Source organism: Oryzias melastigma, linkage group LG6 (genome assembly GCF_002922805.2).
Source record: "Oryzias melastigma strain HK-1 linkage group LG6, ASM292280v2, whole genome shotgun sequence".
Lineage (NCBI taxonomy): Eukaryota > Metazoa > Chordata > Actinopteri > Beloniformes > Adrianichthyidae > Oryzias > Oryzias melastigma.
In genome coordinates this window covers 21,815,087-21,829,410 of record NC_050517.1, presented here as the reverse complement: position 1 = coordinate 21,829,410, position 14,324 = coordinate 21,815,087, and the positions used below count along the sequence as shown (strand labels likewise).

Sequence of the window (14,324 nt, the reverse complement as noted above, 5' to 3'; positions counted from 1 at the left end):
GGAATTAAAACAGCAGTTTGTGCCCTGCTGTAATTATATGACACCAAAGCCCAATCTGAATTTTTCCCTTCTCCCTTCCCCTTCATTTAGCCTCCCAAACGGAGAGTTATGAAAAATTAGTGTCTCATATTTCGGACGTCCCTTTCGTTCGATGACGTCACCAATAATATCCAGTCTGCTAGCATTAGCGCAGAGCTCCCAGCACTTGAATATACTAAACAACAGCGGTTTTATAACTAAAAAGGTCATGCTACATGAAAAATTCATTATTTAAATGTAAACTTCTGTGCTTTAGAACACTCCCACGTAAAGAAAAGTGCTTCTGAGTGCATCGAAGGACCACTGCTTGGATTTTTAAAAATTCGGAAATGACTTGCACTAAAACTACCCATTCAAATGGAGGGGAAGGGAGAAAGGAAGAATTCAGAATGGGCCCAAGTCTTCTATAAATTGGAATATAGCTGTGAAAGAAAAAGCCTGGAGCAAGAGTCGTGAGATTTGCACCGCTTTGACGTTTTGCACCAAACCTCTTCCAACTGTGAGTGCATGCGGTAATACTGTGTAGCAAAAAGTCCAGTGTGAACACCATATGTTAAAGTGTGTGGTGCGTTCAAGAAATGACCGTTTAGCCTGTTCTTGAACGCACCACACATGCTCAGTGTGTATGTAGCATAAGGAGTCCCACTGATACTAGCTGTAAGTTTAAAATACCAAATGGAATAATCTTTTAATTTCTGCTCATCAGTGATAAACACTTGCATTCTGGAGACAGGCAGTGAAGGGACACTAAGACTTGTAACGAGAGGAACTCATGGAGTATAATCGCATAGAGGAGTGTGAAGAGTGGCAGGTAGGCCATTCAGAGCGGCACTGGTTATTAGTGAAGAGCTTCAAGTGAGGCAGGACAAGACAGGGTGTCCCTGTTTGACTCCATGTTAGTGCAGCTAAGGTTAAACCCAAGATTTCTGCCTGTAATCCCGCATGCACATGCAATGCAAAGGGAAGCTAATGAAATGTGGTCTATGTGCAAAAGTCTCAAAAAGAATCATGTTGAATTGAGTTCATGACAACCTAATGCGAAGATGTTAAGAACAATCTAAAAAATACACATCTTAGTTCACCACTTTGAACAACTCCAAAAGGAAATCCAACAACTGTATAATATTTTGAAAATTATTTGCTAAAAACTTAATTCCCTTTACGCATATACTCGTTTTCCATCATTTACCTCCAATTTCCTGTAAGCGGACTTTCTCAGCAACCTGGAAAAGAGTAAAAACACCAAAACAGCAGCTCAAACTGTGCTTCACAGCACTCGCCGTTTCCAGATCCACTCATTGCTATTCACAATAAACAGTTTTCTCCGCATGTCTAATTTTCAGCATGAGTGCGGAGCACATTGTCTGTGTGAGCCTGACTGATCATGATGTTCACCTGGTGTGGAGCATGAGGGTGTGTGCTAAGCAAAGTCTTGGCAGCCTTCCACGTAGGCTGAAGTTTGTGAGGAAAAGCTCACACGCTTGTAAACAGTATCTCCTCAGGAAACATTGATAAAGCCTCTTAAGCACCTGCTTGGATCCAACTGTTTAAAAGGTTTACTGCCAGCATTTTAGTTGGCTCACAGGTTTGGCTTGAAATGGTTTCACTGACCAACTAAACAAGGTTTGAACATTTTTGTTAAATTTTTATCTTTACTTCTAGACCTCATTTGATATTTTTTCCTTAATAAAACTCCTTTATCATTTAGACATATATTTTTTTTCCTTTCTAACTTTTGAACAGGTATCCTTCCAGTCTTCCAGAAAATCAAGCAGAGATAAAAAGGTTTGTGCAAAAGCCGTTCTGCAGTTCAAGGATCTGACTTTTTTGCTGTGTCATTTCACATCCTAAATCTGTCACTTTACATTACCGTGAATGGTGCAGGGGGTATGTCTGCACATCTCTGGGGATAGGTTTGTGTACATGTGAGGAGAAATACAGGTGTACTTTACTATCCATTTAGATGCAAAAAAACAAAAAAAATCACCTTCTTTAGCCAATTCTGAATAAAACATTAGTCTAACTGTGGAAGCAGGAAATAATAAAAAGTATTTTAGGTGCAGCGCAGCTTATTTAAGTCCACTGGTCTGGATCGAGTCTGCTTAATTTGGTCCGGATCGAGTCCTGAACCTTGTGTTGGGTCTGTATTCTGACTTGAGACAACCAAAGATTTCTGTTTCAAAGTAAAGCCTGGAAACAAAACCACATGACTAAAGATCTCGTCATAGGCCAGGAACTACAAGGGTGGGAAAAGCGACAAGAGAAGGAATAATAGAAGTCCTGCGCATTGCAGTCCTTGTAGGAATTGTTCACTTATTCAAACTTGAAATTTCACAGATGTTCAAAATTGGTCAGCAAAGTAGCAAGAAGAAAGTGTTGAGGCATACTACAGGTCCGTTACTGAGAAGTCAACAGCTAAGAAGTGTTTCTGACATATAGATTGTATTGGAGATGTAATGTGTGTCGCGCTAAAAGTTGTTTTAATGAGCCTGCGTTCACCCAACCAAATTTCAATGAGTTGTTTTGTCTCATTGTTGCTCCGCTACTATGTTTACTTTTCATAATTCCGGTCTACTGCAGCCATTTTGGTAGAGTTTTTCCGCTCTGAGTATGGAGCATATTCAGACTGAAGAATCTCAGAGCGAACCGAAACACAGTCCGGTTGGACCACCTCATAAGATGGTCCTGAGAGCAGTCCGCTTGACTGCAATCAGACTGAAAATTTGTTCTGAATTATCGGGGTAAACAAATGCGTCCAGTCCGAATACATCCCTTTTAATTTTATCTCTATCAGAAAGTTCATTTTTGCTTGTCTTTCATTCCAGAGAAGGTGCATCTCTGAAAGGCGCTGGGCACACGGAATGTGACAGAGGCATATTTCAGAGGCTGGTTGTGAAGGCGCTGGGTTGAGTCACGCTCCAGCATTTTCTGCCCCAGTAAACTTAACCTACTTTACCCACTGCTGAGGAGGCTTTCCTGCCTACATCATGTCCAGAAATAGACACAGAGATACACCTAAGCAGCACCACTTAGCAAACAAGAAGCCTAGCTTCCCTTACAGCAGTTTAACAAATAACACTGTTGAGGAAGCTCACCTGCCCGCTTGCAGGTCTGCACGACTTACAGTGCATCAATTTAGGATTATGGACAGTAATCCCACATCCCCTAAATCCACGAACGATTAAAAGTCTGATTTGTAGCGGTGTGAGGGATAAATGTTTGATGATATTGCTGCATTTTTAATATTTACACACCAGATCATGGGGGGAGGGAGAGTTATACATGTGTAGGCTGCCAGTGGAAACTTAAGGGAAAAAGATGGAAACTTTTTGTGCCTTTAAGTGAGTTTTCGAAGGGCTGTGCATTTTAATACTGATGATTTGGAATGAGCACAGAATATAGCACATGGGTGTGCTATAAGGAGCATTCACACTGAATCAAATGTGTGCCTGCAGCTGCAGGAAGGATAATAAAAAAACTCCAGTCAAATTCCCAATCATGTGCCAAAAGCAGTTTTCATTATTTAGAACATTACTTCTGACACATCTAGGAAGCAGCTGTGCTTAGAACTTTTGTAAACCTCTTGGCCCATTGAAAATGTCTAACTTTCCATCTTTATCGATGGTAAAATGGTTACATTTCTCAAGGCATACAGTCAAGGAAAAGTACTTGCAAAAACACGCTTGAATGAATTAGAGGGGAATCGATTTGGCGATATGTCGCGATATTTCATTTTGAGATACTGATATCAGGTTAAAATGCTGACAAGACGATATTTAATTAATTATTTATGAGCGTCTTTATGCGTCTTACTTTTGTCTTCCACCTAAACTGCTGGCTGCTAGATGACAGCACAGCACACTTGAGCAGCTCTACACCTCACCAGAACGAGAACAAAATCACACAAAAACCAGCTTGTATTAAATCAACCTCAGTCAGCGTCATAGTTTTTATTTTTATGAGACCCATCCTAAATTGTTGGTACAATCCTAAATAAAAACTAAGTACCAATAAACCGAAACTCTGTTATTTAGTTACTTCTTTTCAGATGATCTTAGGCCCTCACTTAAGGCTTTGCAGGCCCTGACGGTACGCCAAAGCCTGATACATATCCTACCACGAGACTCTTGTCAGTACAGCCCTAGAATAAATGCCCCAATGCTGGGCTGCCCAATTCCTCCCACCCGGCTCATGCACACACTGGTTCAATTTAAGCTAATTTTTCTAATGAACCAACATCACTTATTCCATTATACTGAACATACATGCATGTTTTCTCCTGGGAGTGCAGCAACCCAAACTAGACCATGCCAGCTCCCCTTCCTGCAGGCATGAGCGTAAGCTGCTTGTTACTGTACAGATGGGCCTCACACCTTTGACAGGTGCTGCGGCTCCTCAGACGCAGCACACCAACGTGGAACGGCTCAGGCAGGTTGTGTTTGTTAACGTGCCGAGAAGAAAGGGGAGGAGAGCCCTTGGGATACAGGGAACGGGAGATGTAATTTAAGGAGATCCTCCCCACCTCTTGACATTACCCCGGGCCATAATTCGCATTGCCAGCTAAAACACAGACTCAAAGCTGGGGAGTTTGTGTGTTTACATGCAGGGATTTAACAGGAGCTGACAGCTACTGTTCTGCATATTTTAAAGCCAACACTTTGGGCTCATTTGTGTCGCTTTGCTGTCCAAGAGAAACGGATGGGATCGAAGATCCAGATAGGAAGCCAGCATATGAAGGGGATGGGGGTGGAGACTGACCCCCCTCCTGAGGACGCAGCCCCCCCCAACACAACAGACCAATTGCCGCCCAAACTCCTCTTTGTCCTCATTACACCTTTTTATTTCTGTGTCCCTTTACAAACAAACAATGAGGAACGGGGTTCAGGTTTATCTGTGGTCCCACCTCTCGTTCTCTGATATTTACTCATTTTTTTCATTTATAGACACAAAAACGGTGTGCAGAGATACAACACAAAAGCACATATGGGACACATAAAAAAAGAGAGATGAGTGGATATTGTGGGGGGAGGGCACACTGGAGGTAATTTCTGCATAATTGCCCCTTCAGCAGACAGCAATGGTAATTGGACAAGCACTTGGTCAGTGACACAACTCGTAATTATTAATCAACCTCAGCCTCTAACAAATGCTTCCCCCTTTTCACCCTTTTGCCTCCCACCACTTTCTCCCCCTTCTTTTTACTCTTTTTTCCATGCTTCCTGTCTTACACTCACTCACTGTCTCTTCCTTGGACAGCAGGGGAAGCAGGGATGAGGTCATTAATTATATACCCACCAGCTCCCAAGCTGCCGCACACACACACATGCTCCTCCTTCTCCACCTGGTCCCCTCCTTTAAGCCCCAGTGTCTGCGATGAAGTTGGAATGATGGATAAGTGTTAATTTGTTGCTGTTTACAACAAGTCTGTTACAGCCTGACCAAATGGCCAGTAGTCACATTAAGCAGCAGACAGCTTGCAGGACTGGTTATCTCTCTCATTTATCATAAAATAGAACATTGTCTGAAACTGACAGCTGCAAATCTTAAGCTGTTTCCTCTCCAGTCATCTTTTTAGACTCTACAAGAAGAAGACGCACAAACACCATTTCTACTACAGACTCACGAGGACCGGTTCTCCATCACTTGGTCATTGATGTGCTGCTCCTCATTATTTAGGGATCCTTTAGGCACAACAAGGAATCACATCAGACAGCACACTCTGGTGGTCTAATGGTGGAGTGCAAAAAGCTGGTGTAGAATCTACAAATGGGCTTTATTTGGTGAAGAAAACTTGACCCACTCTTAAAAAAATAGGGTTTTTTTGATGTTTCTCCATGTTCTCTTGGAATGTTTCTTCATGATTCGGGAAATATGTACAGAAAATTAAGATTAAAACTGCATTTCTGAGAATTTATTTATTGAAATCACGATGAATCTGGAGCAGATGAAAACATTCTGATGCATCCACTTGCAGACAAATTGATCCATGGACATCTTTTTTTTTTTTGTCTATCTGACTTAATAGCTTTGACACTGCTCACTATTTTTGTTGCGTCGGTAATGTTAGGTTGGGGGTGTGAGGGGCTAGTGGGAGAGAGTGTAAACAAAGGGATGATGGGAAATGAGGACAGGCTCACTCTGCCCACAACTCAGCTGCAAAATTCTGATGAACTCTGGTTGCTCTGCAGAAACTGTCCTAGAAAACAACATTTTTTTTTTTTGCTTTAGGTAAAAACAGGATAATCATATAAAAAGGCTGCTGGGAATGCTTTTAAAATAGATCAAAAGATGATCAGACTGGGACTATTATTCAACACAGCTAATATTTCCATATTTTCCACAAACACAAATGCAAACTCTTCTCTTTTAATATACTTCTATCACTTGTATTAGTCTGTGCTGCTCTTTTTTGCTCATTTTTAACACTCCTGTAAGTCATTATGAAATCAAATCATTTTTTAATTTTATTAAAAAAAGAGAATGACATTTTTTTTCAGGTCAGGATTTCTTAGTGATTTGTGAATGTAGCACTTTTCCAATCACCTTCAGGCTCTGTTAATTGCTTTCCGTCATGTCTCTTAATCACTGAACACATGCAGAGCTTCTTATTACACATGCTATATATATAGATAGTCACTGGTTCATCTCAATCATCCCTCATGCTGTGACAAGGGTATTTTTTTCAGGTGGACGATGCTAACACACCTGCTACCTTCAGAAAGCGTTTGAGAAAATAAACATGTTTAGGGGTAATTTTTTTTTTACCTTGCTTTAATCAATCGAATGGAGTTTCCACGGCAACTACTCTATTCTGGCCACAGATGTAAGTTCCTGGTAATTGCTAACTATGATAAAGTGCCAGCTGATGCTGATGATATAAAGAGAGTATGGTTTGGTTACATGTCCAAACAGTGTTTCTACATGTAACCGGGTGGGACATGAACATTATCATTATGGTTGTCATTTATCATGCAATAGAAATATTCTTGCAAACACAAACTAATATAAATGATGTCCATCTTCCATCTGAAAAGACACACAACGCAGAAGCAGACAACCTGCATTGCTGAAATTGGAGCACAGAGTAAAATAAAAATAACAGCTGTTGCCATAAAGCAGACAAACCACGTACAAACACCCGGAGACTCGTATTAATGGCCTAAAATGCATTGGCAGATGCTCACATCTGCTCCGAACAAAATACACACACATGCATGCGTGCAGACAGAAACCCACACACGGATGAGTTATAAATCCGACACATGTCACCTTTATTTGAGCTAACAAGCCATGATGAGAACAGCAAGGGTCAGTGGGCCACTTAGACTGATGTAAGTATTCCTGGGAGGATTGATAAGCATCAATCTGGCAACCTTGTGTTTTATATTTGGGTTTATTTCAGTGTTATGGCAGCTGCACACATCAGGCAGGTGGTTTTTGTAGATTTTTGAAGAGAAAAAAAGGCTATATTATCTTAGACCACTTCAGATTAAAAAAAGGATACATTTAAAAAATAAAGAGGCAAATTTTAAAAAGTACAAAATGACTGGGCACAGAATGATGACAGGAAGCAACCATTGCTGTAACAGAAAAAAAGAATAAAAGCTTCCTGCTGCACTTTTACCTAAAAGTACCTCCAGGTAACAACCTTCTGAAGGGCCTGTACTATGCCACTGTGAAGAGTTTTATTCCTCCTTCATCCTGTCACCATCACCATCTATCACTCTATTTATCTCCAGCTGTTATCCATTTATCCATCCATCCCGCCAGCAGCCCTGAACCTGCTCGCCCCATCCAACATTAATATGACTTTTTGGTGGCAGCATATGGCTAAATGTGTCGGAGTCTGTGCAGATGTATTACGGAGGACTGTGTCTGCATGCATTTGTTTTTTGGACTCAGAAATTTTTAATTTAGCATAAAATATGCATGGGCGTATGCCATCCCTTAAACGAGCACATGTGAAATTGGGACTGCTGTTTTTTGAGAAGAGCTTAAAAATTTAAGAAGCATCCGTGGTAAAAAGAAAAAAAATAGAAAATATCTCTGAGCATGTCAATAATAATGAGTTTTCTTCCTGGTATGTTTTAACCCTTATATTGTGCTCAAATTGACCCATTTTCACACATAAGAATTTGTCCGTTTTGAACCAAACATAATATAAGAGCTAAATTAAATATTAATTGAAGGCAAAAAAAGTGAAATAAAAGTCAAAACTAATTTAGTATTGATAGTAATATATCTGTACACCTTTAAGCAATAGGTAGTCATTAATGCATGTATTTGTTCCCCAATAGTTGTTGTTCTTTCCATTCTCCATTATATTCCCTCTGACCTTTAGGCTTGACAGGCTTCGGAAACAATTGGAACAGTAGGAATACATCATCAGGCTTCACCAGGAGGCAGCGAAATCCCAAATGGTTGCCCCAGCCAACCAGTAGAAGTCATCAGCAAAAGGACATACTTCTTTATGGCTTTATGCCTCTTATTTTTCCAATTACACTCAAAAGAGTAAACATGCCAGAAGGCAAAGCGAGTGCAGCAGGAGACTAACTTGAGCAACTGCGGTGCAGGAGAAGTGATGGCAACCTTGAGCTCCAGGCTGCGTTTGTGATTGTAGCAGAGCTAGTGTACCTCTGCGCCTACCATTGAGGTCAGAACTGGAACAGAGCGGTTGCCGCGGGAAACAAAGCGTGCCTATAAATGTTATTTTTCAGCCGTGCTTTCCGTTGAGTTAGATGTACTTTAACACCTTTAGAAGTAAATTGGAGGTTACATGCTGCATTCTCCCCCCCTTCATTCCTAAATCACTTCTTTCTCCCCTCAAGGTAGGGCTTACACCAATCCACTTCTTGGACAGCCAATTAAATTTCAGGTGACCTGTTAGCAGCTGCTGTCAGCACACTTTGTTCATGTAAAGAGGTCACAGTTCAGAGCTCGGGGGGAAGACACGTGAACATAGGTAGGCAGGTGGAAAGCGATGGCTCTGCCCCTCCATGGGGGTGGGAGCTAAAACAACAGAATGAAGCCCAGGAGAGATAAGAAAAGGGTTAATGGGGTGAGGGGATGTAGAAAAGGGCTATTTTTGTGCTTGCATAGAATTATTCGTGCTACGTGGATCTACTGATGAGGAGATGTATGGTTTCTGTTTAATGCAGGGTGACCCTTTGGATCACGATGACACAAATCATCTGTAGCTCATTTATCACAAGTGCCACATGTGTCTCCGAACATTTCTATTCTGCCACAAAACATCTTCATATTAGGACTATTTCATTAAAAGAGGTTCTTTCTCTTCATTTTTGCTTTAGTATCAGCATAGTCGTTTTAAGGTTGTAAAAATGTCATTTTCTAGAATATATTTTCTGCAGAACACCAGGACTTCATTAGAAATTGGTGTTGAGTAAGTCCTGGTGGCCTACCAATTGTAGCACCTACCTGGTACAGGCTTTTCTTCTTTCGTCTGCTCTGTTTCACAATGATTTGATTAAAAATAACTTCAATTTTAATTTTCGTTTTCTACATGGGTTTAAATTTCGAAAATTTCTAATTGGGTAATTCTTATGAATCAAACCTAGAATCTTTAGTCATTTTGCAAAATTAAATCATAATGCCTATGAGTGCCTACAATGAGCACACCTCCTAACTATTTCTGGAGTCAAGAATACTCAAATTTACAGATTTATGTTGTTTGCAGACACTGCTGGTAATGTATAAGGCCAAAAATGTTATGCTGCCATGTGGTTTACAAAATCATTTTGTTATAAATGAAGAAAATAGCAGAAGAAATTATGACTTTAAAGTACCTAAAGTAAAAACTACACTTAAACAAAGGACTATTTCCTTTGCTGGGGTCAAAAAATTGAATTCCTTGGAAAACGACTGAAAAACTGCTTAATTATTGTTTGTTTTAAGTTTAAACATAAAAAAGGATTGATTTGTTAACAGCATGATGCAAATATGATGTTCCAGATTGTATTATAATTGTTATTATTATGGATTTTCATTTTATGTTTTATTTGATTATACCAACTAATTTATTCATCTATTTGTGTCATGTGAAATAATAGGAATGGGGTAGAGATTAATAAGACTTGGTCTTCATCCTACTCCTAGATTGTATGTATTGTAACTGAAAAAGGAGGAAAAATAAAATATATGAATATGAAGTCCTCTATCATGAGAAAAATGCAACAAAAAACAAATTTTTTGCTGGAGTGGGTCTTTAAACAACATCTGAAGTGTAGCAGAACGTCCTGACATGTCTCTGTTTGCCCCTTGTCCCCAAAAAGACAAGATCCACATTTGTTACTAAGAAACAATTAATTTCAAAATGCCTGTAGACAGAAACCAATGAAGAGAAACATTTTACAAAGTGTCTCCATGGCAACACCCAGCATTAAGAGCGTTGCTAGTTTGGTTCTCTGATTGCAGAGTTCTCCACTGATTGATCTAATCTTTCATGCCTCCTCCTTCAAGGAGGACAAGTGCACACTTGACATGCTTGACACAGCATGGACAAACCCGCACACACAATCAGAGCGGGTGCATGAAAACAGAAAACCTCTTCATCGGGATTGTGAGGATGTGAAGCGGAGAAGAAATCAGGTCAAAGATCTCACAACATGCCTGCTTTTGATCTAATTTTTGTCAAAATTTAGCAATTCATCTAATCTTTCATCTGTATTACTCTGAACTTCATCAATCCACATATCAGTCGCTTACACAAACCTTGACTTTACCCATGATGTCTTTACTTTTACAGTCTTTACTGGCGCCTTTAGAAGCCTAGATGGCAGCTGGTGTAGATAAAGCTTAATATTCAGTGAGCATGCAGTTTGTCTCAGCGTGTGTGTTTATTTGCATGGCTCCCCATGAATCCCTCCTGTTACTCTAGCTCCTAAATTCTGCCAATAACCTTATTTGCCCTGGGGAGGGTATGTCTGGCTGTCTTAGTCGGCTGCCAAAGGTCGTTCTAACCTGATATACAAACCTGAAGCTGCTGCCTTTCTGTCCTGGTTATTTTCAACCAGGGTGGGAGTTGGCTTTAGGGTTGAGAGTCTGGTCACCTTTTATTTGATTGTTTTCCCCTTTTATTCTGTCCGTAATAAATGCAAATACATGCAAAATGAATGAAGAATGGAAAAATAATTTAATTTTATTTTTTTTCATGGAAGGACTAGTCTATAATAGAGTATTAGGGCCACCCCCAAAAAAAGTGTAATATTACAAGTTTTTTTCTCATAAATTTATGAAATTTAAAGTAACAGATGCACGACTTTAAAACACTCAAATCTATGAGAAAAAAGTTATACATCTTGTCTATTACTTTTTGAGCCATAAACACACATTTTTATTCTCTTAATTTAACAGTTATGCCTCATAAATTTAGGAGATTTAAAATAATACTTTTTTTAAATGTGAAACATGTACATTTTTTTGAGAAAAATACGGAATACATTTTGTTTATGACTTGAGTCAAAAATATACAACTTTATTCTCATGATTTAACAGTTATGACTTTTTTTCTCATAAGTCACAAGACATAAGTCATAAATGTACAATTTTCAAACACGTAACTTTACATTTTCCTATTACTTTTTAAGTCGCAAATATACAACTTTTGATCTCATAATTTAACAGTTATGACTTATTTTCTCGTAAATTTACGAGATTTAAAATTGTAATTAAAAAACAAAAAACGTTTGTAAACTAGCCCTAAAACTCTGTCGTACTATGATGCAGTGTGATAATGTCTATTATTCCAGACAACAAAAACAGGCCTCCAAGAATAAATAGGAAATGTTCATGTCATTGGCATATTTTCTTTTAGTAAGTGAAAATATTTCCCAATGAGGTGAGAAAGATGGTCCTACTAAGAATTCTTATTTAGAAAAAAATTCTACTAAGACATGTTTTCTCAAGCCAATATTTTTTGCTATTAAAACTTTCTTGATGATATTATGTTTCTTGCAAGACAATTTTTTCTGAAACAAAGTTCTTTTAATCTTATTAAAATGCAGTTTTTTCAACAAAATATAAAAAAATGTCTTAAAATAACGTTTTCTCTTTCAATAAAACAACCAAAAATTAACTTAAGACTTGACAGGTTGTGACTGCAGCATCAACGGAGTGTAAACACACAGATAACCAATACACGCTAAAGAGGAACAGCAGAGGACTCGCTCTGATTAGACAGATAGAGTCCTGACAAGGGTAATCACTTGATAACTACTCCTCATTGATCTACTCACACAGGGGATCAAGCAGCAGAGATATTGCCTAAACCACACACTAACTGATGCTAACTAGAGTGGATATTCCAAAAACAGCCACCAGGTTCTCGAGAGAAACCCTTCTATGAAGCTCCTTGTCCTACTGACCTACATAGGTATATTTAAAACCATGAACTTTCCCTTTTTAGAGTTTGTCTTTAGACCGCCTTAAGCATCTCATTGGAAAGTGAAAAGCTCCAACTGCATTGATTTCTGAGAAAGGATGTTATTACCAATGAAAATTCTCTTTATGCTTCTGATAATGTGACTTTGCTTTTCTTTTGTGTGCGGTTACATGAGAGTGTTGCTACAAAACCTGTTTTTATGTTTGACTTCAGGGCTCATTATTCCCATAAAGGATAGAAACCAGGAGACAATGAAAGACAAAAAAAAACACACTTTTGAAGTTGAAAGAAAATGCTTTGAAATGCAAACTTTTATAAAGTCTACTAGACATGCATGGCGGTGCAATGATCCCACTTAAGAGATGTGAAGATGGTTCAAAATGGAAAGGTTTTAAAAGGGAGTTCATGTGTTCTTTGGTTGTGCAACACCTTGACAGCATTAAATCATGCTTTTTATTTCTGTTTTCATCCAGGGAATTTCTTTCTTTTTTGAAAAACCACATAAATTGTTCTGCAGCCATGTTTGCTTTTCAACTTCAAAAAGACCTGCAGCTACAAAACTCAGCACATAGAGGCCAAACCTAGTATCTAATTTCATACGTTGCATTACGAAACAAGAAAACTAAGAGGCTAAAACATGAAAATTGTATTACACAAATGGTCATACATGCAGCAACAATTTTACAGTGCAAAATGTATTCGTGGTCAACTCTCCCATGAATCCAACATGACTGTTATTGTAGTTGTTTCACTGGATGGTTCTAAAACAGCAACCATCAATCAATTTTTTGAGCCCTCTTAACCCCTTTTGGGGTCACCGCATTGCTGGAGCCCATCCCAGATGCTTGCCCAAAACTTCCGCCAACTAACAACTATATTATTGAAATAGTTTATAATGGGGTCAATTATTTTCACATTTATCAGTGTTCATGTTTTAAAAATGGAGGTGTATGTGAAGTTAAATCACGTACTCATTTCAACCACAAAAGCTTTTTAGTGTAGATGTGGTGTAAAACAAAGAGATTGTGTGATCTTTGACAGGCTTCAGCCTTTGCTCACCTTGCCTTTGATTATGATCTTTGATACCAAAAATCTGTCACTGAAAGATTAACTATTCACCGTATGGAGCTCATAGTGGCTGATGAAGATAAATGAAACATTTAGTAGCAGAAAATGAATCCCACAGCTTTTTGGCATAGAGGCTCAGATATAGCAAACTTGGTTCTAGCTCTGGAGCCAAATTCTTCTCCAAATTTCCCACAAGTACTCTCCTTTGGATGGGATGATGAGTTCCTCTTCGAAACAGCTTTCACAGTCATCTTAATAAATGCCAAAAACATGGCTAGATACACAGAAGACAGGAAACCCCAAACTTAGAACTTTAACGTAAGAACAGAGCAAAACTCAAAAATCACAAAAGAAGTCAGGGTGTAATTTTAAAGATGGACTTGAGCGGAGCAGGTGGGAATATTGTAGCAACACAACCATTTTGCAGAATTCTCACACAAATCAAGTTCAGCGTGGGAGTCATATGGCTTTCACTCAGGATGGTGCATTGTGATTAAAGACTCACTCTGATCAAGTTTTAAGCTTGAACATAAGACACAGCTGGTGCACCTTCAGACGTACATGGATCTATTTGTGTACCAGTGGATCCATCAGAATGGAGCAGAGCAGGGATCTTATGGCCCTCCTAGCATATTTCTACGTCACAAATACACCCTTTTTCAAACTACATTTTTTGGGCGGCCCCTGATTCAAAATAATTTGAACAAAGACATACTCAGAAATGCAATTTTAAGCTTAATATTCTTAATATAGGTCCTCCATGATCAAAAAATGCAACATGTTAAAAAAACCAAAACCATAATTTTCATCAGAGTGG

General features: G+C 38.9%; 1 protein-coding gene across 2 annotated transcripts in view; it reads right to left on the bottom strand.

Annotated features, from left to right (window-relative positions):
* frmd4a (FERM domain containing 4A) overlaps positions 1-14,324 on the bottom strand; it is a 102,215-nt gene that overhangs the window by 65,938 nt on the left and 21,953 nt on the right. The gene's annotated exons all lie outside the window — the stretch shown is intronic.